The following is a 27,496-nucleotide window of genomic DNA, read 5'->3' as shown; positions in this document are numbered from 1 at the left end:
AAAACCGGTGGTGACGATTCTGTGACAGACAGGTGCACTGTGACTGGCTCCTTGCTGGGGACAAAAGCCCGGGTGGCCAAACGGGAGGCAGGGGATCCAGTGGGGAATGGTTCTAAGCCTGGAAGGGAGCCTGTCATTGGCCGCTTGCTCTGGTCAAAGGTCCGAGTGGCCAGCTGGAAGGCAGGGAATCCAGTGTGGCATGGTTCTGTACCTGCTAGGCAGGCTGCGATTGGCTGCCGGGAAGGGGAGCGGTGGGCAGAGCAGCCAATAGGGCGGTGGGAGATCCCCTCGGGACGCTGCGGGCCGGTGGGCAGGGGGCGGTCGCGGGGCAGAGCGGGCCCGGGGGCGGCGCGGCGCGGGGCGGAGGGAGACGGAGAGGCCCCGGCGCGGTGCGGTGCGGTGCCGGCTGCTAGGTGGAGCCCGCGTCCGCGCAACCCAGATCCGGGCCCTCGCCGCTCCCCCGCCCCTCGGCTCGTCGCCCGCCCGGATCCGTGCGGCCGCCGCCGGGCAGGGCAGCAGTACCGCGCCGACCGCCGCCTCCTTCTCCCCGCTCCTCGCTCCCGGCCTGCGGGCGACGCGGGTGCTGCAGGTCCCGGCGCTCCTCCGCCCCCTCCCCGTGCGCCGTGCCGAGCTGAGCGGTGCTGAGCCGTGTCCAGCCAAGCCGAGCGGTACCGAACCGAGCGGTACCGAACCGGCGGGGCCACCCTCCCGCGGCCATGGGCCCCCCCCGCACCCGTTAGGCACCGCGCCGGGCGCGCCCGCCGGGGCTAGCGGTGTCCGCAGCGACGGCAGCAGGAGCAGCAGGAGAAGGAGGAGGAAGGATCTAGGGTGCCGGCGAAGCCTGGGGGGCTGAGGTCCGCCCGCCTCCCCCTGCGCGGGCGCCTTTGTGTCCCTGATCCCCGGCGGAGCGAGGGGCCGCGGGCAGGGGAGCGGATGCGAAGAGCGGCTGGTGCTGGAGGGGGAAGAGAAGAAGCAGAAGAAGCAGGGGGATGGTGGAAGGTTGTTCTGGCTGGGCTGTGGTGTGTTGTTGGTGGTCTCCCCGGCGGCGGCTGTTCCTCCCCAGCAGCAGCGGCAGCGGCGGCGGCAGCGCGGGCAATGACTGTGCCGCATCCGAGGCGCCTGGTGGCCGGGGTTGCCGGCTCCGCAGGCATCACCTTGGGCTGAAGAAGCTGCCCACCCGCAGGAGGTAAATCGGAGCGGGGCTTTGGTCCAGAGGGGTTCGGCGACGAGGGGGAGAGAGAGGCGTGGAGCGATCGCCTTCCCCATCGCCACACAGCCTCCGTCCTCCGGGAAGGAGCCTGTGCAGCAGAGGAGCACGGCAGGAAAGACTTCTTCTTCTTCTTCTTCCCGTTTTTTTCTTGCTTTCATTTTTTATTTTTAAAAATTTTCCCTTCCGTGGGGGACGTTCCTCGCTTCTCATCCCATTTTTGCTCTCACTACCACCCCCATTTTTCCTCCTGGCTTTTTGGGGGCTTTGGTACTGTGTGGCCAGGTTTGCTTCCTACCTCCACCCCTGGTTTTAATGGCTGGATCGTGGCAGCAGCAGCAGCTCCCTGCTGCAGGTTGTTGAGGAACTGATGGAGACTTGCATCGCAGGAGCCGGAGGTGACTAAAGGTAACTAAGCAGCCGTCGGATGGATGCTCAGCAGCCCTTGCCTGGCCCTCAGTCCCACCTCTGCCTGCTTGCCTTGGGCTGAAGGGTGCCGGCCACCCTGGGCACACGTTTGGATTGAAATATTCCATAATCAGGATAGTTTGCTTCGGGGGGCTGGATCCTTCAGGTAATGGGGTCTGCATGCTGGGGGTGGGGAGGAGAGCGGGGAGGGCAGGAGGGACAAGGGATGTGCTGCTATTTGGGAAATAAATACCTTGTAGGCTCTAGCTGGGTTTGACCGTGGACAGATAGGGTGGCAGAGGAAGATGGAGAGTATCTACTAGGTTTTGTTCATACTCTCCCTTCCGGCTTTATGTTGTATTGTATTTTATTTTAATGAAAACTATCACGTTGGACCAATTGGTTTGCTGGTGTACTGAGACATTCCTGAGTTTCGTGCGCTCCCCCCCACGCCGTCCTCATGCCCACCCATTTGTGGATCTACATTTCCCTTCCATTGCTGAAGGGTGAAGTAAGCGCTTCCCTGCATAGCCGGAGGCAGAGGGTGGGCAGGGGGCATGGATTGCCGAATCGTGTGTGTGGGGTGTGCACTGGGGCTCATGTGTACGTGAATATGGGGTGGTAGGTCTACATCCAGCATAGCGGCACTGGGTTACAGGTAGGTACAAGCTTCTCTTTCCTTTGCAGCCCAAGAGGGAAATGTATGGTCCAGGTAGATTCATTGCTAGAGATGTTGAGAGCTTTCCCACCTCCTGTCTCTGAGACTGCGTTTGCCAGCTCTTAACAGTAAAGGGCTGGCGTTTGCCAGAGAGATTTTTGTGCGGGAGGGCTGGTGTGTATGGCTAGTAGCAGAAAATTCGCGGGGGTTGTGCCTCCTTATTTGTTTAACTCCGAGTTTATTTGCTCGCTTAATTATTTATTTGTGTTGTTGCCCTTGCAATCTTCTTTTGACTGTTTAACTTGGAAATGTGGTTGTAAGGCTGAGGATTGCTCCATGCCACGAGTCATAGAGAGCAGCACTTTTTGGTTTGGTTTTGGGTTTTTTTTTCTCGTTTCCCAGTCTATGGAGCCAATCTCAAATTGGTGGTGTCCTTTATTGTTAATGAAGATGTAGATACGGTGCCCCAGAAATGTGCCCTGTGAGTATCTAGGGGCCCTTCAAGGGCTGAGTTTGATCAGCAGCCTTGTGTCCAGAGTTGTCCGTGGAAGCAAGGTATCCCCACTCATATTTAGTTGTGTTTTATTTTGTTGCCCACCCTTTCCCTCTAAACCGGCAGATGTTCAGTTTCACGGGAGCGGTGATGAGGTGGGAAAGGAGCCTCTTCTTTCTCTCCCTTTCTTGATAGGCATTGAATTCTTCTCTGCAGTAGTTAAAACAACTTGTATATAGCCCAGAGCAATAGATTGTTGTCTGCTTGTCACTGTAGCATTCATTGCTGTAGCCAAAACAACCCTTGTCTGTGGTATTTATGTTCTTCTTTAGACGACTCCTTAGGAAATATTAGCATTCCCCGTCGTCCACTCCTGGTTCCAGGCAGCTAGCTGCCTAGGATGAGGTTGAGACGCAAAAATAAAGGTAACAATACCATCTGTGTCTTCATAGAAGGCAGATAGGTCGCCTGCTTGTTGCAGTTTCTTTCCGTATTATAGCACAGCCCTGCACCTGGATTTTCAACTATGACCAAGAAAAAACAATCAATCAAACAAACAAATAAAACCACACAGAACTTCCCTGGAGTCGAAAATAAATTCCTTTTCCATCGTGGAATGTCCTCTCTCAAAGAGTGCAGCCAGCGCTGCCTGCTTGGTCTTGAGTAGTAGTGTGTGCTTTGTAGAGCTCATTTATCATCGTTTCCAGGGGTTCCTGATATTAACAAGTTTCTACTGTGTATCCATGACGGAGGGAAAAAAAATCCTTCCATGGAGTTTGGTGGGTTTTTTTGGTGAGGGCAAATCAGATGGTGCAAGTTAAAACAAGCTGCAGTCATCACATAGGAATATCAGAGAGGGGGGAAATCTGGACCCCCATGCTGATGTTGGGTGGCAAAGTCGAGCTTAGGGCTGTGTGTTATTCCTAAAGGTTAAATAACTGCTCTCAGACGGCTGGATTCTGTCCCCCTTTTTGTGGTTGAGGCTACTACTGTTTCGCCTCCTTAATTTCCCCTTCTGTAGGCTTGGTTGGCCACAAAGTGACTGTTGCCTTGTTACCTGGTAGCAAAAAAATAAAGTGGATACAAATCTCTGTCTAAGAAAGGACTTAGGTTTTTATGAAGCTAGCGTTGGCCTGTGAATTCCCTCTGATGTTTGTCTCTCGATAAAATGTGAGTTTTAATTTTTTTTTTCCACCTCTCTTTTCTTCTGGGGGCTGTTAGAAGAGGATATGTTTAATTTTGCATTTAATTCCAGAGCAAGCTAAATGTCAGTGCAGATTGATGGGAGTGAAAACACCAAGCCCTGCTTTGTGGGGCAATGAGATTTTAATGGTATTTATGGAGTTTAAGGCTAGCAAGTCCTTGCTCGACTGTTTTCTTTGACAAAAGTAGGAGCTGGTTTTTTTTTCAGTGCCCTCCGGAGGTGGTGGAGCAGCTTGTGTCTCAGACCGGGAAATTCATCCCTGAGCACCTGCTGGGTTCATCCCTCTCCTTTGTTTGCCACAGCTGGTGCTCAGCCGCGTGTCCCACAGGTTGGGATGCCCTGGGGACCACGCTTACCTACGCTGATGTTAATCGCAGAGAACATCGCCTGCTCCCGCAGCAGCAGCAGCAAACAACTTGCCCTGCCCAACAACGTGAAAACGAAACTGGTGCCCTTTGCTGCATGAGAGAGGTTTATAGGTGAAGTTGTAGGCAACATGTATGGAGCTGGCTGGGTGTCTGGGTGCTGGCCAGACTTACAGGGCTGTTGCAGACAACAAAGAAATGAAAAGGAATATGCATGGCCGTTAGCTTTGGTCAGTGTGTTGGGTGAAGATCTTGATGCTGTCCCATCAGGATTTTCACATTCAGAACATGAGCAGCTGCATCATCAACAGGAGTAAATGAGGTGCACAGGGGAGAGTGGAGTCTTTATAAACGAAGTAGTCCTGGGAGCAAGTGATTTATTATTACAAATTTAATGCTAATAGTGTGGGGACTGTGTAGATTGATGAGGAAACTACATAGGTGACACAGCAGGATGGGCTGAGGATTGATGCAGGAGATGGAATTCAGGGAGCAAGAATGGATCAGGGAAAAACCTAAACCATGGAGGCTGGGCAGCAGGCTTTTTATTTTCCCCCTCCCCCCCCTCTTTTTTATTTTAATGATTATTTTTAAATTGTGTTACTTGGTGGTTGTGGAAACAGACCAACTGCATCCATCAGGTTAGGGACTGACCTACTGGAAAGCATCTCTGTGGAGAAGGGCCTGGGAGTGCTGGTGGACAAGTTTACCATTAGCCAGCAATGTACCCTTGTGGTCAAGTAGGCCAATGGGATGCATTAAGAAGAGATTGGCCAGCAGGTCCAGAGAGGTTCTTCTGCCCCTCAACTGGGCTCTTTCTGGTGGTGGCTGGTGAAAGGACAAGGGCAGTTGATACATACAAGAAGGCAGAAGGCTTCAGTTGAACTTAAGGTGAAACTTCTTTACTTTGAGTGTGATGGAACACTGAAGCAGGCTGCCCAGAGTGGTTGTGGAGTCTGTGAAGAATTTCAAAACCCTCCTGGATGTCTTCCTGTGCAACCTGATGTAGGCATACCTGTGTTAGCAGTGTGGCTGGACTAGATGATGTCCAGAGGGCTCTTCCAACTCCTACCACTCTGATTCTGTGATGGGAGTGATCATGATAGAACTTTGTATTCTTTAGAGTATTCTTGCACATGACAAGAGAAATTTGGAAGCACAACTCATTTGTAGAGGTATCATTTGCAAGGGTGGAGAGACACTGGAACAGGTTGCCTAGGAAAGCTGTGGATGCCCCCTCCATGGAAGTGTTCAAGGCCAGGTTGGTTGAGGCCTTGAGCAACTTGGTCTAGTGGAAGGTGTCTCTGCTCATGGAATGATGGGGTTGCTACTAGATGGTCTTTAAGGTCTCTCCCCACACAAACCATTCTGTGATTCTGTGAACTGGTTTGAAGAATTGAGGATCTGCAAGTTAATATTGATGGGACAGTAGTGAGACCAAGGCAGACCTGCAGAATAAAGAAGTGTTTTCCTGCCTTGTTTGATGATCAGTTGCTTTATAGGGTGGGATGCACTTGGTGAGCTCTGTAGTTTTTAAGAGATGTTTCCTATAGTTGATGTGGACTCCTAGTTCTTCCCTGTTGTTGCCTTTCTCATTGAATGGATGCCCTCCAGCTGGAATGTGAATACTGAAAGTGCACCATGATGCCAAATGTTGAGTCTCCATACACACTTGAGTCTCTGCTGTCTGTAGACAATGATTTTAGGTGTCTAGAGGATGAAGAGCTAGAAAATGTGCTGTTTGTAACAATTCACTCAGCCTTGGGTTATTTGTAGGAATGTAACTGCCCCAGGCAAGGCAGCCTGGCCTCTGATTGTCTCATCTCCTGGGGTCACACCTGCCTTGGCAATGTTTTTTGTCATCCTAATCAGCACTTAATATCAGGCTCTTTGATATGTGTCTGTGATGTATGTGAGTGTGTCCTCACTTGTGCAGGGGCTGATATGCTCCAGCACTCCCTGATCTCTTCCTGGTACCTGCAGGCAGTAGGAGCTCCCAGAATAGGTAGCTGAAGAGGAAGAAGAGCTTTGCTTTCAAGCATATGTGGACATGGTACTTCAGGACATGTTTTAATGGCCATGGTGGTGTTAGGTCTGTGGTTGGACTCAATGATCTTAGAGATCTTTTCCAACAAAAACAATTCTATGGTTCTAAACCTCTGCATTTGTGGTATGATGTGGCTTTATTTTCCTCACTAGGCAGTCTCTACAGCACAGTCTGAAGAGCTCATCTCCTGGGTGCAAGCTAAGATGACTTGTCTAAGGACACACTGACACTAACTTTTGCTTCAGCAGTCTTTTCAGAGAGCTTTCTGATTTTGTTTATCAGTCATTGCACCAAGCATTTGCAGCTATAGCAAGGTAGCTGGCCTTTTTCAGGCAATCAAAACTTCCTTTAAACTGTCTTTGCACCACTCTTAGTTACTAAGCATGGGACTTCTAGCTTGTCTAATACCTCTGTTTTCTTCTGGCAGAGAAATTAGGACTAACTTTTTTTCCTTTTCTTTTTGTGCTTTCACTTCCTTTTAAAACTTCTCACCCCTACTGCTTCAGGCTCACCCCCATCTAAAGAAGGTCTCACTGCAATGGGGTTTCTGCTATAGTTGATGAAGCACTTCTGTTAAATAGATTTACTAGGTGACCTTTAATGTCCCTTCCTACCCAAAACATTCTATGATTCTATGACTTCCCTGTGAGGAAGTTTCTTGACATCCTCAGATGTGTATCATTTTAAAAGGTGCTCCAGGAGGAGGTTGCCCAGGAATGTGGTTGAGACCCTGCCCCTGGAGACATTCAAGATCAGTCTCAACCTAATCTAGTTGGAGGTGTCCCTGCTGACTACAGGGGGCTTGTAAAAGATGACATTTGAGGGTCCCTTCAAACCCAGTGCAATCTGTCAATCTGTGAATCAGGAGGAGAAGATTAACACAAGTGCAAAGGAGTAAGAGTAGGACCTATGTGTAGAACTGTTGTATTGCAGAACTTGGCCCAGGGTCAGCCAAGAGTTGTTAATGGACCAAACTTTGCATGCTTCAGGACCTCCCTGTTCAGATGCAGCATCTTTTCAAAACCATTCCCTTGCTTGAGCATTTTGTTTCTACTAATCGTGCTGTGCTGTCAGCCAGAGGTGGCATTTCAGGCTGAACAAAGCTGTGTATGCAGGTGAAAACTGGAAATCTGCACACTTCTGAAATCTGCTCCTGAAAACAGAGATTTAGATCCAGACACTTTCATTTGAGACTTGGCAGCTTTTGATTTCAATGGTCATGAAAGAGGTCCCATTCTGAGGGAAGCAAAGCAGGATTTGGAAGCTGTCCCGATTAGGCTGTATGAAGTTACTCATTTCACACAGAATCACACAGAGCAGTAAGGCTTGGGAGGGACCTCAGGAGATCATAGAATCATAGAATGGTCTAGGATGAAAGGGACCTCAAGGATCATCCAGCTCCAACATCCCACTGTAGACAGGGACACATCCCGCTAGAACAGGTGGCTCAAGGCCTCATCCAACCTGCCCTTGAACACCTCCAGGCAGCCACAACCTCCTTGGGCAACCTGTGCCAGTGTCTCACCACCCTCACTGTAAAGAACGTCCTCCTAGCATCTAGTCTAGATCTCCCCTCTTCCAGTTTAAACCCATTACCCCTCATCCTGTCATTACAAGACCTTGTCAATAGTCCCTCCTCAGCCTTCCTGTAGGCTCCCTTCAGATACTGGAAGGCCACTGTAAGGTCTCAAATCCTTCTCTTTTCCAGACTGAAGATCCTCAACTTTGATAGCCTGTCCTCATAGCAGAGCTGCTCCAGCCGTCTGATCATCTTTGTGGCCCTCCTCTGGACTCACTCCAACAGTTACATGTCCCTCTTGTGTCGGAGGCTCCAGAGCTGTACACAGTAGATCATCAAATCCAACTGCCCTGCCAAGGCAGATTCACCTAAAGAAGGTCACACAGGAACATGTCTGTGCAGGTTTTGAATGTCTCCACAGATCAAGACTCCACCACCTCTCTGGGCAGCCTGCTCCAGGGCTCCCACACCCATAAATTAAAGAAGTTCTTCTTAGTGTTTAGATGGAACTTTTTATCATAGAATCATAGAATCAGCCAGCTTGGAAGAGACCTCCAAGATCATCCAGGCCAGCCTAGAACCCATCCCTGTCCAGTCAACTAGACCATGGCACTAAGTGCCTCATCCAATCTTTTCTTGAACACCTCCAGGGATGGGGACTCCACCACCTCCCTGGGCAGCCCATTCCAATGCCAATCACTCTGGCAAGAACTTCCTCCTAACATCCAGCCTAGACCTCCCCCGGCACAGCTAGAGACTGTGTCCCCTTGTTCTGTTGCTGGTTATCTGGGAGAAAAGACCAACCCCACCTGGCTACAACCTCCCTTCAGGTAGTTGTAGACAGCAATGAGGTCACCCCTGAGCCTCCTCTTCTCCAGGCTAAACACCCCCAGCTCCCTCACCCTCTCCTCACAGGGCTGTGCTCTAGGCCCCTCACCAGCTTTGTTACCCTTCTCTGGACACGTTCCAGCACCTCAGCATCTCTCTTGAATTGAGAGGCCCAGAACTGGACACAGCACTCGAGGTGTGGCCTGACCAGTGCTGAGTACAGGGGAAGAATAACCTCCCTTGTCCTACTGGCCACACTGTTCCTGATGCAGGCCAGGATGCCATTGGCTCTCTTGGCCACCTGGGCACACTGCTGGCTCATCTTCAGCTACTATCTACCAGTACCCCCAGGTCCCTTTCTTCCTGACTGCTCTCAGCCACTCTGTCCCCAGCCTGTAGTGCTGCTTGGGGTTGTTGTGGCCAAAGTGCAGAACCCTGCACTTGGCCTTGTTAAATCTCATCCCATTGGCCTCTGCCCACCCATCCAGCCTGTCTAGGTCCCTCTGCAGGGCTCTCCTACCTTCCAACAGATCAACACCTGCTCCTAGCTTGGTGTCATCTGCAAACTTATGCTGAGTTCAATCTCCTCCTCCAGATCATCAATAAAGATGTTGAACAGGACTAGGCCCAGCACTGATCCCTGGGGAACACCACTAGTGACAGCTGCCAACTGGATGTGGCACCATTCACCACCACTCTCTGGGATCGGCCATCCAGCCAGGAACTTACTGCTTCCTCCTGGATTACAGGGGGCTTATACTGGTCCCTGACTCCATCTGCCAGCTCAGGAGGTCAGTTGTCCTGGAGCTAACCTGTCCCACTGTTGAAGATTGAGGCAAAGAAGGTGTTAAGCACCTTTGCCTTTTCCTCATCCTTTGGTGCTATATTCTCCTCTCCATCTAATAAGGACTGGAGGTTTTCCTTGCCCCTTTTCTTGCCATTCATATATTTATAGAAACATTTTTTATTCTCCTTAACAGCAGTGGCCAGCCTCAGTTCTAAATGGACTTTTGCCTCTCTCATTTTTTTCCTGCAAGACCTAGCAATATCCTTGGGTTCTTCCTTGGATAGCTCCCCTTTTTTCCCAAAGGCAATACACCCTCTTTTTTTCCCTTAATCCCTTCAGAAGCTCCTTGCCCATCCAATCTGGCTGCCTCCTTCATCAACTCATCTTCTGGCACAATGGCACAGCCTGCTCCTGCACTTTCAAAAGTTCTTTCTTGAGGTAGGTCCAACCTTCCTGGCCCCTTTGTTTTTAAGGGCTCTTTCCCAAGGAACTTTATGAGTTAGTTCCTTAAATAAGCCGAAATCTGCCCTTTGGAATTCCAGTGTGGAGGTTCTGTTGATTCCCCTCCTGGTTTCTCCATATATTGAAAACTCTATAATTTCATGGTCACTGGACCCCAGGCAGCCTCCAACCACCACATCCCCCACCAGCCCCTCTCTGTCAAGCAGGGCTGCACCCCTGGTAGACTCATGTAACAGCTGAGATAAGAAGTGGTCCTCCACACACTCTAGGAACCTTCTAGACTGTCTCTTCTCTGGAGTGTTCAAGTCCCAGCAGATGTCTGGCAGGTTAAAGTTGCCCACCAGAACAAGGGCAGGTGATCTTGAGGCAAGCTCCAGTTGTTTAAAGAATAATAAATCAACCTCTTCTTCCTGGTGGGTGATCTATAACAGACTCCAACCAGGATGTCATCCTTGTTGGCCTTCCCCCTAATTCTTACCCATAGGAACTCAACCTGATCATCCTTAATCTCTACTTCCATGACATCCAGAGCGTTCCTAATATATAAGGCCACTTCTCCACCCTTTCTCCCTTGCCTGTCTCTTCTGAAGAGTCTGTAGCCATTGGTTACAGTGGTCCAAGTGTGTGAATCATGCCACCACGTTTCTGTGATGGTGACAACATCATAGTTTTCCTCTTGTGCCAAGGCTTCCAGCTCCTCTTGTTTGTTACCCGTACTTCATGCAGTAGTGTACATGCACTTCAGCTGGGCTGCTGCTTTTACCTCCATCTCTGGCCTACCACCCTCAGCCTCCTTCAGTTTGTCTCCAGCGCTGTCGTGTTTAACACCCTCCCCCTGCCAGCCTAGTTTAAGGCCCTTTCAACAAGCCCAGCCAGCTCATGTGCCAGGATCTTTCTCCCCTCTGAGGCAGTTGTACCCCATCTGTTGCTAGCAGACCCAGGGCCATATAAAGTTCCCCAAGGTCAAAGAATCCAAAATGTTGTTGGTGGCACCAGCCTCTGAGCCAATTGTTAGTCAGGTATGATTTCCTATTTCTCTCAGCACTCCAACCTGTGACTAAGGGTATAGATGAAAAGATTACCTGTGCCCCTGATCCCTCGACTGCTTTTCCCAGTGCCTGATGCAAGGAGGCAACTGATTTACTTTAGTCACCCCCCGAGATGGTGATGCTTCTGCCTCCAAAACCACCTCAACCTCTAGTGCCCTATATCTATTGCACAAGGGCAATGGAAGAGGTGAGGGAGGCTTGAAGGGTTTTCCCTTGCCCCCTCTGACAGGCAGTTGTATCCATTCTCCCTTGTTTCTTGGGTCACCTCCCTCTGCTAAGGGGGTCTGCAGAACCTGGTGCCATGAATCCAACTCCCTTTCACATTCCCTTATAGCCCTTAGCCTTTCCACTTTGTCCTTCAATTCAGCCACTAGGTTAAGTAGACCACTGATCTGTTCACACCTAATGCAGGCATTGTCTCTGCCACCCTCCAGGCTCCAACACTCATTGCAGCCAGGTGCCTGGGTGCCTGCATGCCTACAGGTGGGCTCTGTTTAGGAGTCTGTAGCACAACTCCAGTTTGTTGCAGTGCATCACAGAAGCAGAGAATGTTAGGGCTTGCAAGGGACCTCTGGAGAACATAATGTGCAATCCCCTTGCCAAGGCAGGGTCACCTAAAGAATGTCACACAGGAGCATGTCTTGGAATGTCCCCAGAGATGGAGACTCCCCTACCTCTCTGGGCAGCTTGTTCCAGTGCTCAGTCACCCTTAAAGATGTTCCTCCTCATACCTGGCAGGGAACAACTCTGAAATATTTTGCACAGTGTCCTGAGTAGTTTGGATCATAGCTTTGAATCAAATTAATTATAATAGCTTAACTGCCTTGATTGCAGTTGCATTGATTTATGCTAGGTAAGGTCATTGATTTTGAACCTTGCAATGGAGCTGTGTGTTTCTAAAGCTTCCAGTCAAGTGTGATCAAGACAAAAGATCCAAGTTCATGTTTTCTTGCTGTTAAAAGTAAGTGTAACAGGACTCTTTCTGCTTTTGTAGAAGGGGTGCTGAAAAACCTCTCTCTCCCCCTTTTGTGAGGTCTTGCCCCTCCCCCGTTGCACCAATAAAGGTTAGGGGGACTGACCTGCTGGAAAGCAGTCCTGTGAAGAAGGACCTGGGAATGCTAGTGGACAGCAAGTTCCCCATGAGCCAGCAATGTTCCTTTGTGGCCAAGAAGGCAATGTCATCCTGAGGTACATTCAGAAGAGTGTGAGAAGCAGGACGAGGGAGGTTTTCCTTCCTCTCTGCTCTGAACTGATGGGGCCTCACCTGGAGTATTGTGTCCAGTTCTGGGCTCGCCCAGGCAAGGAGCTACTGGAGGGAGTCCATTGGAGGCTACAAAGATGCTGAGGGGACTGGAGCATCTCTGAGGAGGAAAAGCTGAGAGACTTGGGGCTGCTTAGCTTGGAAAAGAGCAGCCTGAGAGGGAGTCTTAGGAATGCTGATCAATATCTAAAGAGTGAATGTCAGGAAAATTGGGCTAGACTCTTCTCCATAGTGCCTAGTGACAGGATAGCAGGCAACAAACACAAAGTAGAACTCAGGAAGTTCCACCTCAACATGAGGAAAATCTTTACTTGGACGGTGTCAGAGTACTGGACCAGGCTGCCCAGAGGTTGTGGAGTAACCTGTCTATGGAAAGTTTCTAAACCTGCCTGGAAAGTTTTTAAACCTGCTATGGGAACCCCTGGTTCAGCAGGGGGGGGGTTGGGTTGGATGATCTCCAGAGGTGACGAATGGCAACAACAAAACACATGTGCACAGGCCTGCACTTTTTAAATGTTAACTGAGTTGCTTGGTTGCCTAACACCAAAATAAACCAATCCCATTTCAGATATGCTGAGCAGACACATGTTTTATCAGACTCGGGGCTGGTCTGTGCTTATTTGTTAGAGCAGCCTGTGTCTGTTCTGGAGCTGCTGATCCTAAGCCTGCCTTAATGAGAAATTTTTTTTGCCTGCCCTCAAAGCACAGAGAAGGAGCATCACTGTATTGCAGAAGTGCTGTTTGCAGCTTTCTTGAGGATGGCGACATTCTCCTTCAAAAGAGGAGTAGGAGTAGGTTAGAGATAACTACTCTGTCTGACCTTGAGTCCTCACTACAGGAGAGACATTGGGTTGCTGGAGCAGGTCCAGAGAAGGCCAGCAAAGCTGGTGGAGGGTTCAGAGAAGAGGTCTGGTGAGGAACAGTTGAGGGAACTGTGGGTGTTTAGTCTGGAGGAGAAGAGGCTGAGGTGAGACCTCGTTGCTCTCTACAACTCCCTGAAAAGAGGTTGGAGCCAGGTGGGGTCAGTCACTTTTCACTAGTCTCAGGTGCTAGAAGGAAAGGAAATGTCTTGAAGCTGTGTCAGGGAAGATTTATGTTGGAGTTTGGGAAAAATTCCTTTGCTGCAAGAATTGTCAGGGATTGGAACAGGCTGCCCAGGGATGTGATGGAGTCAGCATTCCTGGAAGTGTTCAAGAAACATGTGGGCATGGCACTTCAGGACATAGTTTAATGGCCAAGGTGGTGTTGGGTTGATAGTTGGACTTGCTGAACTTGGGGGTCTTTTCCAATTGAAGCAATTCTATGGCTCTATGATCTGGGTTACATGAATTTAGCTGACAAAAGAAGCCCACTGCCAGGAGCTGCTGACTGGTTTTGTTTGCCATACTTGTGTTGCATAGAGGACAGCGTGAGGGAAGAGAAGCACCAAGCAAGTTCCTGTTCCATTTGGTTTGTGGGGTCTTGCCGTGGGCAAGCCCTGCAGAAGCAGTCTGACACCTGCCTGCTCAGTGCCGTGGTGCAGACCAAGCTCTGGCTTAAGCTCCTGAGAATAGGGAAGGTATCTCAATGCAGTTTGATGTTCTTCATGGATGGGTGCCCTGAATACTCAGATACAGTCTCAAGCTGTGCCGGGAGAAGTCTAGGCTGGATGTTAGGAGGAAGTTCTTCCCAGAGAGAGTGATTGGCATTGGAATGGGCTGCCCAGGGAGGTGGTGGAGTCGCCGTCCCTGGAGGTGTTCAAGAAAAGCCTGGATGAGGCACTTAGTGCCATGGTCTGGTTGATTGGCCAGGGCTGGGTGCTAGGTTGGCCTGGATGATCTTGGAAGTCTCTTCCAACCTGGTTGATTTTATGGTTCTATGATGCATTCCAGTGACAGCTAAGGAGATTTTCAATAGCTTGCTGGGCTTTTGCACCTTTTGTTCTTTTTAATTCATTTTCTCTCTTTTATTTTTTTCCCTTTTTTTTAATTTTGGGGTTTTTTTGTTCTTTTTCCTTTTTCTTTTTTTCCCCTTCCTTTCTTCCTTTCCTTATTTTTAGTCCATTTCCCCCCTGTCTTTTTCCCTTCTTTCTTTTCCCTTCCTTTTCTCCATCTTCCTTCTTTTTTCCTCTTTCTTATTTGTTGGTGTGGGGTTTTTGTTTGGTTTATTTTTCCCCCCTTTGTTTCCCTTTCTTTTCCAAGGACTGCTGGTGGTAAGGAAAGAAGAAAAAAAAAGTGGAAGAAAAGCACCTGTCCCTTTGAATAGTTATCACTGATGAAGAGAGTTGAAGAGAATTTCAGGGCTCATATTAACTCTTTTCACACTGCCTTCACTATGTGTGTGTGTGTGACTTAACACTGACTCACCATTTCAGGATGGTGATGATTTCAAGATGATGGAAGATTCCCATCACTTGTTTTCAAGGGGACAGGTTTTGGCTGTGGGGTTTTTGTTTGGGTTTGGTGGTTTTTGTTGTTGTTGTTTTCCCCCAGCAAGATATGTGCTGCAAATTTTGTATCCAGAAATACCTACCACAGAATACAAATTCTTATTTGCCACTTTCAGTTTGCTTTGTTGGGGTTTATCTCTTCCCCTCATCCCTCCTCCTTTTTTTTTCCTCTACTAATAAGAGGATTTTTCAGTCTGTCCAACTGACTGTTTCTGTCAGGGCTATCTGAAGGTGCACAAGACAGGTCTGTAACTGTGTAGTAGATGGCTTCTCCAGTGTATCCAGAGAATTGCAGAATGGCTTAGGTTGGAAGGAACCTCAGAGATCATCTACTTCAACCTCCTTGCCTCAGGCAACTAGCCCAGGCTGCCCGAGGCCACATCCAACCCAGCTTTGAGTTCTGCCATAGAGGAGGCATCCACAGCCACTCTGGGCAGCCTGTTCCAGAGTCTCACCAACCTTGTACTGAAGAACTTCTTCCTAAGATCCAGTCTAAAGCTACTCAGCTTCAAAGCATTCCCCCTCATCCTATCTCTAGATAACCTTATGAGAAGTCTCTCCCCAGCTTTTCTGTAGGATTCCTTCATATATTGGAAGTCAGCTCTAAGGTCTTTCCAGAGTCTTCTGCAGGCTGAATAACCCCAGCTCCCTCAGTCTACTCTCATAGCAGAGGTGCTCCAGTCCTTGGACCATCTTTGTGGCCTTCCTCTGGACTTGACCCAACAGTTCCATGTCCTGCTGCTGGGGACACCAGAACTGGATGCAGTATTCAAGATGGTGTCTCACAAGAGCAAAGGGCCAGAACTGCCTGTCTTGCTGCTGACCACACCCCTCTTTATGCATCCCAAGATATGATTTGCCTTCTGGGCTGCATGAGCCATTCTTGTTTCCAGCAACACCATAAATGGCTATATTGGACATTGCACTTCATGTAGATGTCACTGGAACTGTGTGTGCAATCTAAAATGTTCTTCTTTCAGATGTAGGATACCACAACCAAGGGCTTGAATCATTCAGAAATATGCTGTAGATCTCCTGCTTTCTTCTCAGAGTAATTATGACGTGAGTGTGCACTTGCAACAACTCCCACAGCACAGACTTCTTCAACAAAACATCACTTTGGATTATCTTTAATGCAGGCAGATGTCTGCAGTGGCTGGCTGCATTCCCCCCCCCCCCCCCCCCCCCCCCTCCTCTTTTGTAGTAATACTGCAATGACAGCTGTTCTTGTTAAGGCTCAGATCCTGAGCACCTTCTTTGCCCCAGCCTTCAATGGCAAAAGCGGTTGGATACTGAGAAAAATGTCTTTGCTGAAAGGGTTGTGATGCACTAGAACCAGCTACTTGGAGGAGTGATGGAATCCCCATCCTTACAGGTTTCTCAATCCATGGAGGTGTGGTGCCTGGAGATGTGGTGTATTGGAAACCTGGCAGTGTTGGGTTGATGGTCAGATTTGTTGATCTTCCAACCAAAATGATTCTATGATTCTCTGGCTCTGAAATGATGAGAGTCTCCTTGTGTAAAATCCATCCTGATAGGTGTTTGAAGTGCAGTGATTATGCTGCACAGCATGATAACTTATGACCTTTTGACAAGTGATCTGCAATTATAATCCTAATGCATTTTATGGATCTCCTTAAGTAGGTCACCAATTTGCAAAGAGTGTCTCCATAGTCTCTGTGATGCATTTCATCTGTGGGAACAGGGAACACAGTTTTCCAAAGGAGGGCTACAACCTGACCAGGCAATTGTACCTGGGCAACTCTTCTTGTTTTGACAAGACTCCTTGAATGGTTTGGGTTGGAAGGGACCTTCAAGATCATCTCGCTCTAACCTCACTGCCATGGGCAGGGACACCTTCCACTAATCTGGATTACTCAAGGCCCCAGACAATCTGACCTTGTACAACTCCAGGGAGAGGGCATCCACAGTCTCCCTGGGCAACCTCTTCCAGTGTCTCACCACTCTCACTGGAAAGAATGTCTTCCGAATCTCCAGTCTAAATCTCCCCTCTTCCAGCTCAAAGTCATTGACCCTTGTCCTATCACTACAAGCTCTTATAAAATGTCCCTTCCCAGCTTTCTTGTAGTCCACTTCAGATACTGGAAAATTGCTATAAAGTCTCCCTGGAGCCAGATACACTTTTCTGAGTGTCTGAGGACATTCAGAGAATCACAGAATACTTTTGGTTGAGGGACACCTTCAAGATCATCTAGTCTAACCTTTGACCCAGCACTTCAACCTCACCATTAAACCATGTCCCTAAGCACCAGGTCCACACTCCATTTAAATACCATTCCCACCTGAGGAGCTCTGTGCATGCAGTGGGGATGAGACATTGGGTGAAACTTCAGCACCAGCAGACCCAAGCAGCTGTTTATGCCAGCTTTAGTTAAGAAGATGTAATTTCCTCATCTAAGGAGAGAATCCTGACCTCCATAGTGTCTGCAAGGGGGATGTTTGTGGCATGGAGAATGCGATGTGGTGTGGAATTTATCTAAGAGCTGCCTTGCTATTTGTCTCCTCCTGCTTTGAGAACAGCATATGGGGGTGTTGTCTTCCCCAAAGTCTTTACGCTTGATTGCTCTCTCATCTCATGTGAACAAAGGGCAGACCAGCATAACCTCTGGGCCAAGCTGTAAGGGTGAGGATGCCAGCTTTTGTTTGACCCTTTTCAAACTACAGGCTTCAGCACAGCGAGGGTCCAGGGGTCCTCTCAAGTTCATGCAATTTGGGGGCAAAGCCTATTGGAGCAGTAGTCATTGTGGAAAAGCTGGAGATGTAATGAAATAAATTTAACAAAATCAGTAGCTAAAGTAGTAAACAACTTATTGAAGAGCATCCAAGAAGTCTGGTCTGTAGTTAGACAGATGTGTTTTGGGGTCGTAGTAGCATTGTGCAGTGTCTCAGAGCTGGTTTCTTGTATTATTACTCCAATAAACTAAATGCCAAAGCATCTGTTGACATAGAGTTGTCATCTCCACTCCTGATTTCTTACTCAGATAGGTCTCTGCTGGGCAGCAGTGACACACCAAGCAAATAATCACGTCGGTGGTTTCCTTCTGTCCTTCTGTTGTTTTGGTTTTTGTTTGGTTGGTTTTTTTTTTCATTCCTGTAAATCCCTTCTCCTTTTAAACTGTGGCCACTTGTGTGGGTGGTTCCTCCTTGCCCACAAAGATGTGGGTGTGTTTTTTTCCTTTGTGTTTGTTTGTCTTTCATTTTACCTTCTCTATTGAATTAGCAGAGTTAGAAGAATTTTGTCTGTTATACTTGGGTGGGATACTGCAATGATTTAATTAAAGATGAAAGAGAGATGTCTTCATTTTAGGGAAAACTATGGCTAAGTGGTGAGAGTAAGCAGGTCCAGCCTTTACCAGAAACCCTAATTAGAAGAAATCCCATGTACGGTTGACCTTGACTATTGAGGCAACCCTGAAAGAAGAAAGAGCGCTAAAAATTAGTATGCTGCTGGTGCTGCACTTGTATTATTGGAGGTTATTAAGCAAACTTGGTGTGTATTTCTTGGTGGAAGGTGGTTGGTTTTATTTTCTGGAAGCATTTGATTAAATGTGTGATCTTATCTTGGTGAAATGGCCCGCTGGGCTGCAGACAGTGCTGCTCAGAAATGAAATTTGGTTAGAGCCTCTGAACAGACATTTATTCAATGAGACCTTTCTTGAATAATAGATGTGACAGGGAGATAGCTCTGCAATGGGGTTTGGGGCTCTTTAATATTTTTTTTCTCCTTTTAAATTTTTTTTTAAGTGCTGGTGTGATCAGCTTGGAGACAAGAAGGCTCTGAAGACCTCCTAGGTACATTTCAACACCTGAAGGGGATCTACAGAAAGGCTGGAGAGGGACTGTTTAGAAGTGATGATAGGACTGTTTAGACTGAGGTGATAGGATGAGGGGCAATGGTTTGAAGCTGGAGCAGGAAGATTTAGGTAGGACTTCAGGAGTAGGTTCTGCACAACGAGAGTGGTGAAACACTGGAACAGGTTGCCCAGGAATGTGGTTGAGGCCCCATCCCTGGAGGCATTCAAGATCAGAATCAATGTGTCCCTGGGCAGCCTGCTCTAACTGGAGGTCTCCCTGCTGACTGCAAGGAGCTTGGACAAGATGACCTTTGAGGGTCCCTTCCAACCTAAAGCAATCTGTGAATCAGGAACAGAAAACACAAGTGCAAAGGAATGCCCAATAACAGGACAAGGGGCAATGGGTGGAGGGTGAGGCATAGGAAGTTTCACATAAGCATGAGGAGGAATTTTTTCACTGTGACGGTGGCAGAACACTGGAACAGGCTGCCCAGGGTGGGCTGTGGAGTCTCCCTCTCTGGAGGTGTTCAAAACCCACCTGGATGCATTCCTGTGTGATCTGGTATAGGTGATCCTGCTCTGGCAGATGGGACGGACTGGATGATCTTTCGAGGTCCCTTCCAGCCCCTGACATTCTGTGATGTTGTGAGTCTGTGATCTATGAGTAGAGGAATTGTCAGGCTTGGACACAGTGATCTCAAAAGTCTTTTCCAGACGAAATTACTCAGTGATTCTATGATTGTATCAGTTCATGCAGATGATCATGTAGCTTTGTGCCAATAATCTTATCAATCTTATCCTTTAGATCTTTTAAGATGCTGAAACTTTGTAGAAATTAAAAAAAAAACCACCCACAAAAAGTCCAGAAACCCCAAACCAAAACAAAACCCAAATCCAAGCCACATCACAAGCAAAAATCCTTAAAGAACAGACCAGAGAAGCAGGTGACTGTTGAGGTCAGTGCTAAAGGCCTTAAGTGGATCTTTGGTTTTTAATAGTCCCAACAAAGCAGTGAGGCTAAGAGAAAGTTTATGGAAAGAAAGTTTCTGCAAAGGATGCTCATCTCCTGCATGGTGTCCAACGATGAGCAGCTTAGGTGATCATTCTCATCTTCCTTGGCACTTTTTCATTGCAAGCACGATGCTTTCTTCATAGAATGGCTTGGTTGGAAGGGACCTCAGACATCCTCCACTGCAACCCCTCTGCCATGGGCAGGGAAGTCTCTCAACTAGAACTCATCCAGTCTGCCCTTTCTTATTAGATACAGCTACTGCATGACCCTCTGCTGGGTCAAACATAGCCCACATAGTCCTTGTAGTTTTGAGGCACACTCATGGGTGCAGTGGGTTTCCATTCCACTTCAGCAGATCATACAGTTTACAGACTGTGTGCACAGCACAGGGTTTTCAGCTGCTGACACAGAATGACACACCTGTGCTTCTCAAGAGGAAGCTGAGAAAGAGCATCAATCCCTACAGATGTTTCAGGTACTTTTTCCTCTTTATTTTCTTTTCATATTTTTATTTTTCTCTGTTCTTTATCTTTTTCCTACTCTTTGTATTACTTTTTTTGCCTTCATCTTTTCCCCTACACCCTCCATATTCTTCTTTCTTTTCTCTCCTTTTTTATTTTTTCTCTTTTATTTCTCCCTCCTTTGTTTTTTATTCCTGCTTTTATTTCTTTTTTTCCTGTTTTTTATTTTTTACCTTTTTCCCCCTCTCTTTCTTTCACTTTTCCCCCCCCCTTGTTTTATCTATTTTTTTCTTAATTTTTTTTTTCCCTCTGGTTTCTTACTTTTTCTCCTTTCTTTTTCCCTCTTCCACTCCCCCCCCCCCCTTTTTTTTTTCCTCTTTACTTAATTTTTGTTTCTTATTTATGTCTCTTTTTTCTTCATTTTTTTCTTCTTCCTCATTTTTTTCTTCCCTCTTGTTTTATCTTTTTTTCCCCCTGAATTTCTTTTTTTCTCTTTTATTTCTCTGGTTTCTTAATTTTTTCTCTTTTCTTTTCCCCTCTTCCCCCCCCCCCCCCCCCCCCCCTTTTTTTTCCTCTTTACTTCATTTTTTGCTCTTATTTATGTCTCTTTTTTCTTTCTTTTTTTTTCTTCCTCATTTTTTTTCTTTCCCTTCTTTTATCTTTTTTTTCCCTTAATTTCTTTTTTTCCTCTTTTATTTCTCTGGTTTCTTACTTTTTTCTCTTTTCTTTTCCCCTCTTCCCCTCCCCACCTTTTTTTCCTCTTCATTTAATTTTTTGTTCTCATTTATGTCTCCTTTCTTTTTTTTTCTTCCTTTCTTTTTTCTTCCTATTTTTTTTTCCCCCTTTCTTTTGTCTTTCTTTTTTCCCTCATTTATTTCTCTGGTTTCTTTTTTCTCTTTTCTTTTCCCCCCACCTTTTTTCCTCTTTGTTTTTTTTTGTTCTCATTTATGTCTCTTTTTTCTTTCTTTTATATGTTTTTATTTTATTCTCTTTTTTAATTATCTTTTTTTTTCCCACTTCCCTGCCTTGTTTGAAAAATCCTTCTCTTCATTGCTCTATTGTTTTTTTAAAGTGTCTTTAGGGAGGGGGCATCCACAACGTCCCTGAGCAACTTGTTCCAGTGTCTCACCACCCTCACCTTAAAGAATTTCTTCCTAATATGCAGTCTAAATCTCTCTCCCCAGAACTTTCTCTTCTCCGGGCTGAACGCCCCCAGCTCTCTCAGCCTGCCCCTGTAGGTGAGGTGCTCCTGCCCTCTGGTCATCTTTGAGGCCCACCTTCCGTTTCCAGATTCATTTCATCAGACATCCAGAGTAGGTAAAGATGATCTATGTGCATCTGCTGATGCTCTTGTAACATGCAGCAATTATTTAAATGAAGCCAGAGGACATGTTCCATCAAAAAGGAGACAGCAAATAATGGCAGCAGGAGTACTGCTTTGTTTTACGCAGGTCTGTGCTCGCGGTACTGAGATTTCAGCAGCTGGCAAGACACTTCATCATCTAGGAAGACCTGCTGGGAGCCACAAATTAATCATGTCATGGTATCTGGATGCTGCCTTGCAGTGTTTGCACTGCGTTGCTCGGCTTTAGGTGCTGATGTTACATCATAGCAGAAAAGATAATTATGCTGGAGAGCTTTAGGTTGGATACTGGGAACAGTTTCTTCGCTGCAAGAGTGATCAGGCATTCGAACAGGCTGCCCAGGGAAGTGGTGGAGTCACCAATGTGTGGACAGGGCGTTTTGGGGCATGTTTTAATGGCCATGGTGGTGTTAGGTTGATGGCTGGATTCAGTCATCTTGGAGGTCTTTTCCAACTGAAACAATTCTATGATTCTAAGTGTCAGTGGAGGAGGATGAGTAGAGAGCCTTGCAGTTGCCTCGATCCTGTGGCCTCAATGAGCTTACAAAAGGAGTGGACTATTATTTTTTTAATCTTTCACCTTTTCTCACTACCTTGCATATCAATTCTCATATTATTTACAGTTTAGAACATCAGGCCAATGAAAAATGTATTTCCTCCTTTCTCACCTTGGAAAGATTTTCTTCTCCTGTTCACTATACTGTTCTGCTGAGATGCTCTGATGGTCTTAGACTGACAATTGAAACTGCCTGCTTTACTGATGTCTGTCTGGTCATGGAGTTGGACTGGACTACACAGAGCGAGCTGCTACTGGAGAGCATCCGTTAGGACATGTTTGGTGGGTGGGCTGCTGGTCACTGCTATGGGTTGCTATCAACTGAACCTGGCACAGCTGACAGCCTCATTATCATAGAATTATGCAATGGTTTTGGTTGACCTTAGAGTGACCTTAGAGGTCATCTAGTTCCAACAGCCCTGCACAGGCAGGGGGATTGGAATCAATAAAGGCTGGGCGATGATGAAATTGAGAGCAGCCCTGCAGAAAAGAACTTGGGGGTGCTGGTGGACAGCAAATGGGACATAAGCCACCAGTGTATGCTTGCATCCCAGAAGGCAAATGGTATCCTGGGCTGCATCAAAAGAAGCATGGCCAGCAGATGGAGAGAGGTGATTCTGCCCCTCTGCTTTGCTCTGGCAAGACCTCACCTGGAGTGTTGTGGCCAGCTCTGGGGCCCCTAACACAAGAGAGACATGAACCTGAGGGGACAGGTCCAGAGGAGGCCACCAAGATGATCAGAGGGCTGGAGTACCTCTACTATGGGGACAGCCTGAAGAAGAGAAGGCTCCAGGGAGACCTTAGAGCTGCATTTTAATATGTGAAAGGGACCTACAGGAAGGCTGGGGAGGGACTGCTCAGAAGGGCCTGTGTTGACAGGATGAGGGGCAGTGGTTTGAAACTGGAGCAGGGGAAAATTAGGTTGGACATCAGGAGGAAGTTCTGCACAGTGAGATTGGTGAGATACAGGAATAGGTTGCCCAGGGATGTCATTGAGGACCGATCCCTGGAGGCATTCAAGATCAGACTTGGTCTGGCCTTGGGCAGCCTGCTCTGTCTGGATGTGTCCCTGCTAACTTCAGGGGAGTTGGACAAGGTGGCTATTGAGGGTCCCTTCCAACCCAATGCAATCTGTGGATCTGTGTGACACCTTATTAGAAAGCTTTTATTGCAGCTGGTGCCTGGGAAGCAGGCACAGTTCTGGCTTGTTTGTTTAATCTCATTTGATATTTTTATCATGCTCTTATGTTTTTCTCACACCACTTTCATTGTGGGATTAGTGTGTGTGGCTTTTTTTAGTTTTTTGCTTAGATTTGTCAAGCTTGTGGTTTTCTTTATGTGAATTTTGGGCTTGGTTTTGTTTTTCAAATAAGGATGAGGTAGGTTTGGTTTGTCTGGCTGAGCAGAGATGTCTATTTGCAAGCTAATAATTTAAACTGGCCTTCTAGCTAATGGCAAAAGGCAGACACTTCTGGGACATGATTCCTTTCCCTCACATGTAGACATTTAAAATAGGTCAGATGAATTGCACCCTAAAAAAGCTTATTTCTTTCCTCTGACTGTAAAGGTAGCCTAAGGTGACAAACTCAGATAGAGACATTTACATTGCAGATACCTTAAGATGGAAGAGGTGAATCCCACCCCAGGAAATTAGTCTCCTTGGCTTGCAGAGCATTTCCAATTTAAATGTGACTCTGCATGATAAGCCAGTACCTGGTGCAGCAAAGCTGATCCAGCAGGATGCAGGTGGGGAGGAATTGAAATGGCCCCTGGTCTTCACAAAGCTTGTGCCCAGGAGGAGCTCTTGCTTTTCTCAAAGGAGAACTGGCATGAGCTGAACTGGTGTACTTTAAATATTGCAAAAATAAATGCAGTGCTGGTGGAAAATGAGGGATCCCTCCTGTTAGTTTTTGTGTATGTTGAGAGTGGGACTCACATTGTGCACCTTTGTATCTCTGTGGCTTTCCCCTGCCCCAAGAATGTGTAGAAACCTTCAAACCTGAGCAATTACACCTTTGCTCTCACTGTTTCTTTCAAGGACTGAAATGTAAAAGCCTGTGAGGGTGCTGAAAAGGCAGATGCTGGGGAATGTGTTTGCCTCAAATCATGTGGGAAGGCATGCCTCAAATAGGTGCCTGGGGATGCTGGGCCCGTGGATGACCTTGCAAGAATGACCTTGCATCCCTAAGGTCCTGGCCCTACCAAATTAAGTGTTTATCTACTGAAGCTACTACATACTATCAATGTAGTGTGCACAGATCCTACTAGTCTCTTAAGACTCAAAAAAAAAAAACCCAAAATTCCACAATTTTTTTCCCTACTCTCCTTTATTTATTGATTCTCTGAGAGCTGCAGCTTGGACAGATGTTCCAGTGCAAGTTTTGGCTTCTTCTTCTCCACCCCCAAAACAAGCCCCTTCGTTTTGCCATCTGTTTCTGTGGCTGTGTAGGGAAGCAGGCTGGGAAATGAAGCTCTAATTTTAAGATCTCTGTTGGGTTTGTAGCTTTTGCTGGGCTGTTTTGGTCTGGGATCACTTTTCCTGGCTGCTTTTGCAGCTGATAGTTGTGTAGCCGCGTGGCAGCAGCACAAGCTGTGGGGTGGTGTGGGGAGTGCAGAGGTGCTCAGAATTCATAGATCCATAGAATAGTTTAGGTTGGAAAGGATCCTAAAGATCACCTACTTCCAACCTCCCTGTCATGGGCAGGGACACCTTCCACCAGACTAGGTTGCTCAAGGCCTCATCCAACCTAACCTTGACATCTCCAGGGAAAAGGCACCCACAGCCTCCCTGGGCAACCTATTCCAGTGCCTTATGGTGAAGAATTTCCTCCTAATGTCTAATCTAAATTGAGCTTCTTCCAGTTTGAAGACATTACCCCTTGGCCTGTCCATGCTTTTGTAACATGGTCTATGTTCACAGAATCAGAGAGAGGTTTGGGCTGGAAGGCCTTCTAGTCCAGCCCCCACTGCAGTAAGCAGGGACATCCTCAACTAGATCAGGTTGCTCAGAGCCCTGTTGAGCCTGAACTTGAGTATCTCCAGGGCTGGGGCCACAAGTACCTCACAGGGCAATCCACTGCAGTGTTCCAGCACCCTCATGGTGTAGAGCTTGTTTCTAGCATCCCATCTGAACCTGCTCTTCTGTCATTTCAAACCATTACCCCTTATCCTGTCACTGCAGGCCTTTGGAAACAGTCCCTCTAAAGCCTTCTTGTAGACTACTTCAGTTACTGCAAGGCTGCTGTTATGTCTCCCCAGAGCTTTTTCTTCTCCAGGCTGAACAACCCCAGCTCCCTCAGCCTGTCCCTGTAGGAGAGGAGTTCCAGCCCCCTGATGATTTTTGTGGCCCTCATCTGGACCTCTCTTTAAGAAAAGGAGAGTTGATAGAAGGGTTCAAATACAGAATGTCAGCTCCTGGTGAAGCCTTTGAAACTACTGTTGTTCCAAATAAGTTGGAAATGAGCAGTGAAAACAAAGCAGATGTTACTGAGTGTTTACCTCAGTGTGGCTTAAAAATTCAATTTCTGCTTTACAGTCATAATTGTCAGATCAAATTAAAAGATCGAAGGGAAACCACATGGGGTTGGAGCCAATAAAGGACTTTCTATGACTCACTGCCAAAGAAAAAAAAGAGATAATATTACTTGAAAATTTCAGCTGCCTTTGCTGAAGGTGACTGATTCTTGATTCAGGGGGTTGAGAATGTTTCTTTCAGGGTTATTTTGTAGCTCTTGGGCATGGCAGTTGTGCTTCAAGTCATTGATGATGCCTGCCTTCAAGTTGTATTCATGCCTTCCATAGCCTTAGAATCATAGAATCAACCAGGTTGGAAGGGATCTCCAAGATCATCCAGTCCAACCTAGCACCCAGCCCTAGCCAGTCAACCATGGCACCGAGTGCCTCATCCAGTCTTTACTTCAACACATCCAGGGGTGGTGCCTCCACCACCTCTCTGGGCAGCCCATTCCAATGCCAATCACTCTCTCTGTGAAGAACTTCCTCCTAACATCCAGCCTATACCTACCCTGGCACAACTTGAGACTGTGTCCCCTTGTTTATTCCTGAAACTTCTGAAACTATTCACATGTTTCATTGCAATAACCTCTCTCAGGTTTAAGACATTGGTTGAGGTTTGTTCGTGTCTGTTTGCAGTGTAGTCCTGTTGATTTGCTTCAGCTGCTGGACATTCATCAGTGCATCAACCCCCTAAAAACAGTGGCCAAAGGAAATGTTTTGGCAAAGATCTATTCCTGCAGATTTCTGGAGGTTAGGTAGTTAGGCATTGGAATAGGCTGGCCAGGAGGTGGTGGAGTCGCCACCTCTGGAGGTGTTCAAGAAATGTGTTGATGTGGTGGTCTGGGACATGGTTTAAAGGCCAAGGTGATGTTAGGGCGAAGGTTGGACTTAGTGACCTTAGGGGTCTTTTCCAACCAGAAGAATTCTGTGATTCTCTGTGACCCCATGAAGTGTGCTCGTTTGGAATACAAGTAATTTGCACGACAAACTCTTTCAGCAGTGTTAAGACCTTAACTTGGTAAAGCTCCTAAATGTTAGGTCAAAATCTGTCTCTCTTCTTCTGCAGAGCAGCACTTTCAGAGAGGGTCCCAGGAGTTTTAACAGGACATTTTAATGTTAGCTTAGTTGAAATTTCTTTCAATAATTTGCAAAGTTGAAATCTGAACAAATCTTCCTTTCGTGGGAGGAGCTGTGTTTCTGGTTAGAGGTCTGGTCAGAACAGCTTTAGTGTCTGGAGAAAAGCAGGCTGAGGGAAGGCATCGTCACTCTTTACAACTGTCTGAAACAGGAGGTTGGAGCCAGGTGTGTGTTGGTTTCTTCCTCCTAGTAACAAGTGATAGAAGGAGAGGAAATGGCCTTGGGTTGCACCAGGATGGAGATTAAAGAAAACTTCTTAACTGAAAGCCTTCTCAAAGACTGGAAGAGGCTCCTCAGATAAGTGTTTGGATTGCCATCTCTGGAGGTGTTTCAAAGAGGCAGAGGTGTGGTGCTCAACAACATGATTTAGCAGCAGGCTTGGTAGAGTTAGAGAATGATTGGACTGGGTGATCTTAAAGGGCTTTTCCAACTGAACCAAGTTGATGGTTCTGTGATTTGTGTCTACCTGTGCAAGAAAGAGCTGACTGAGCCAGAATAGCACCAAAGAATTGCATTACACTCAGACTTTCCTAGTGAAAGACAAAATTAAACAGATGAGTACAAGTAGAAGCTTCTTTCTAAATACCATTCTGCATTTTTGCAAGTCTGCTGGTCTCTTCTAGGGAGAATCTTAAATATTATTTTAATGTAGGCCTGTGTTCCCTCTGGTTTTACAGCAGCTGTTAATACAAACTGTTCATGGAGCTGTTCCGACTTCGGCAGTGTTATTTTCTATCATTATTATTTCTTTAAATGTTTTGTTTATTTGGTTTTATTTGCTGTGTTGCCTTTTTATCTTTCCCTTTCTTTTTTTCCACCTTTATTTTCCTAAGAAGTAGGTAAATTTGAAGCTCCTTTAATAAAAATAGAGTGGGGAGATTATTTGGCATATAGATGTGAAAAAGCAGGCATAGGAAAGA

General features: G+C 47.0%; 1 protein-coding gene across 2 annotated transcripts in view; it reads left to right on the top strand.

Annotated features, from left to right (window-relative positions):
* Positions 1 to 488: 488 nt before the first annotated feature.
* ADGRL3 (adhesion G protein-coupled receptor L3) overlaps positions 489 to 27,496 on the top strand; it is a 667,301-nt gene continuing 640,293 nt past the window's right edge. Inside the window, exon 1 of one of the 2 annotated variants that reach the window (XM_064148522.1) lies at positions 489 to 1,615. The gene's annotated coding sequence lies outside the window, so the exon portion shown is untranslated. Of the gene's footprint in view, positions 1,782 to 27,496 lie in introns of both variants that reach the window. The other variant, XM_064148521.1, reaches the window with a different exon arrangement.

The sequence above is a fragment of the Pogoniulus pusillus genome, chromosome 9 (genome assembly GCF_015220805.1).
Source record: "Pogoniulus pusillus isolate bPogPus1 chromosome 9, bPogPus1.pri, whole genome shotgun sequence".
NCBI lineage: Eukaryota > Metazoa > Chordata > Aves > Piciformes > Lybiidae > Pogoniulus > Pogoniulus pusillus.
The sequence above is the reverse complement of the archived record's forward strand: the minus strand, read 5'-3'. Positions and strand labels throughout refer to the sequence as shown.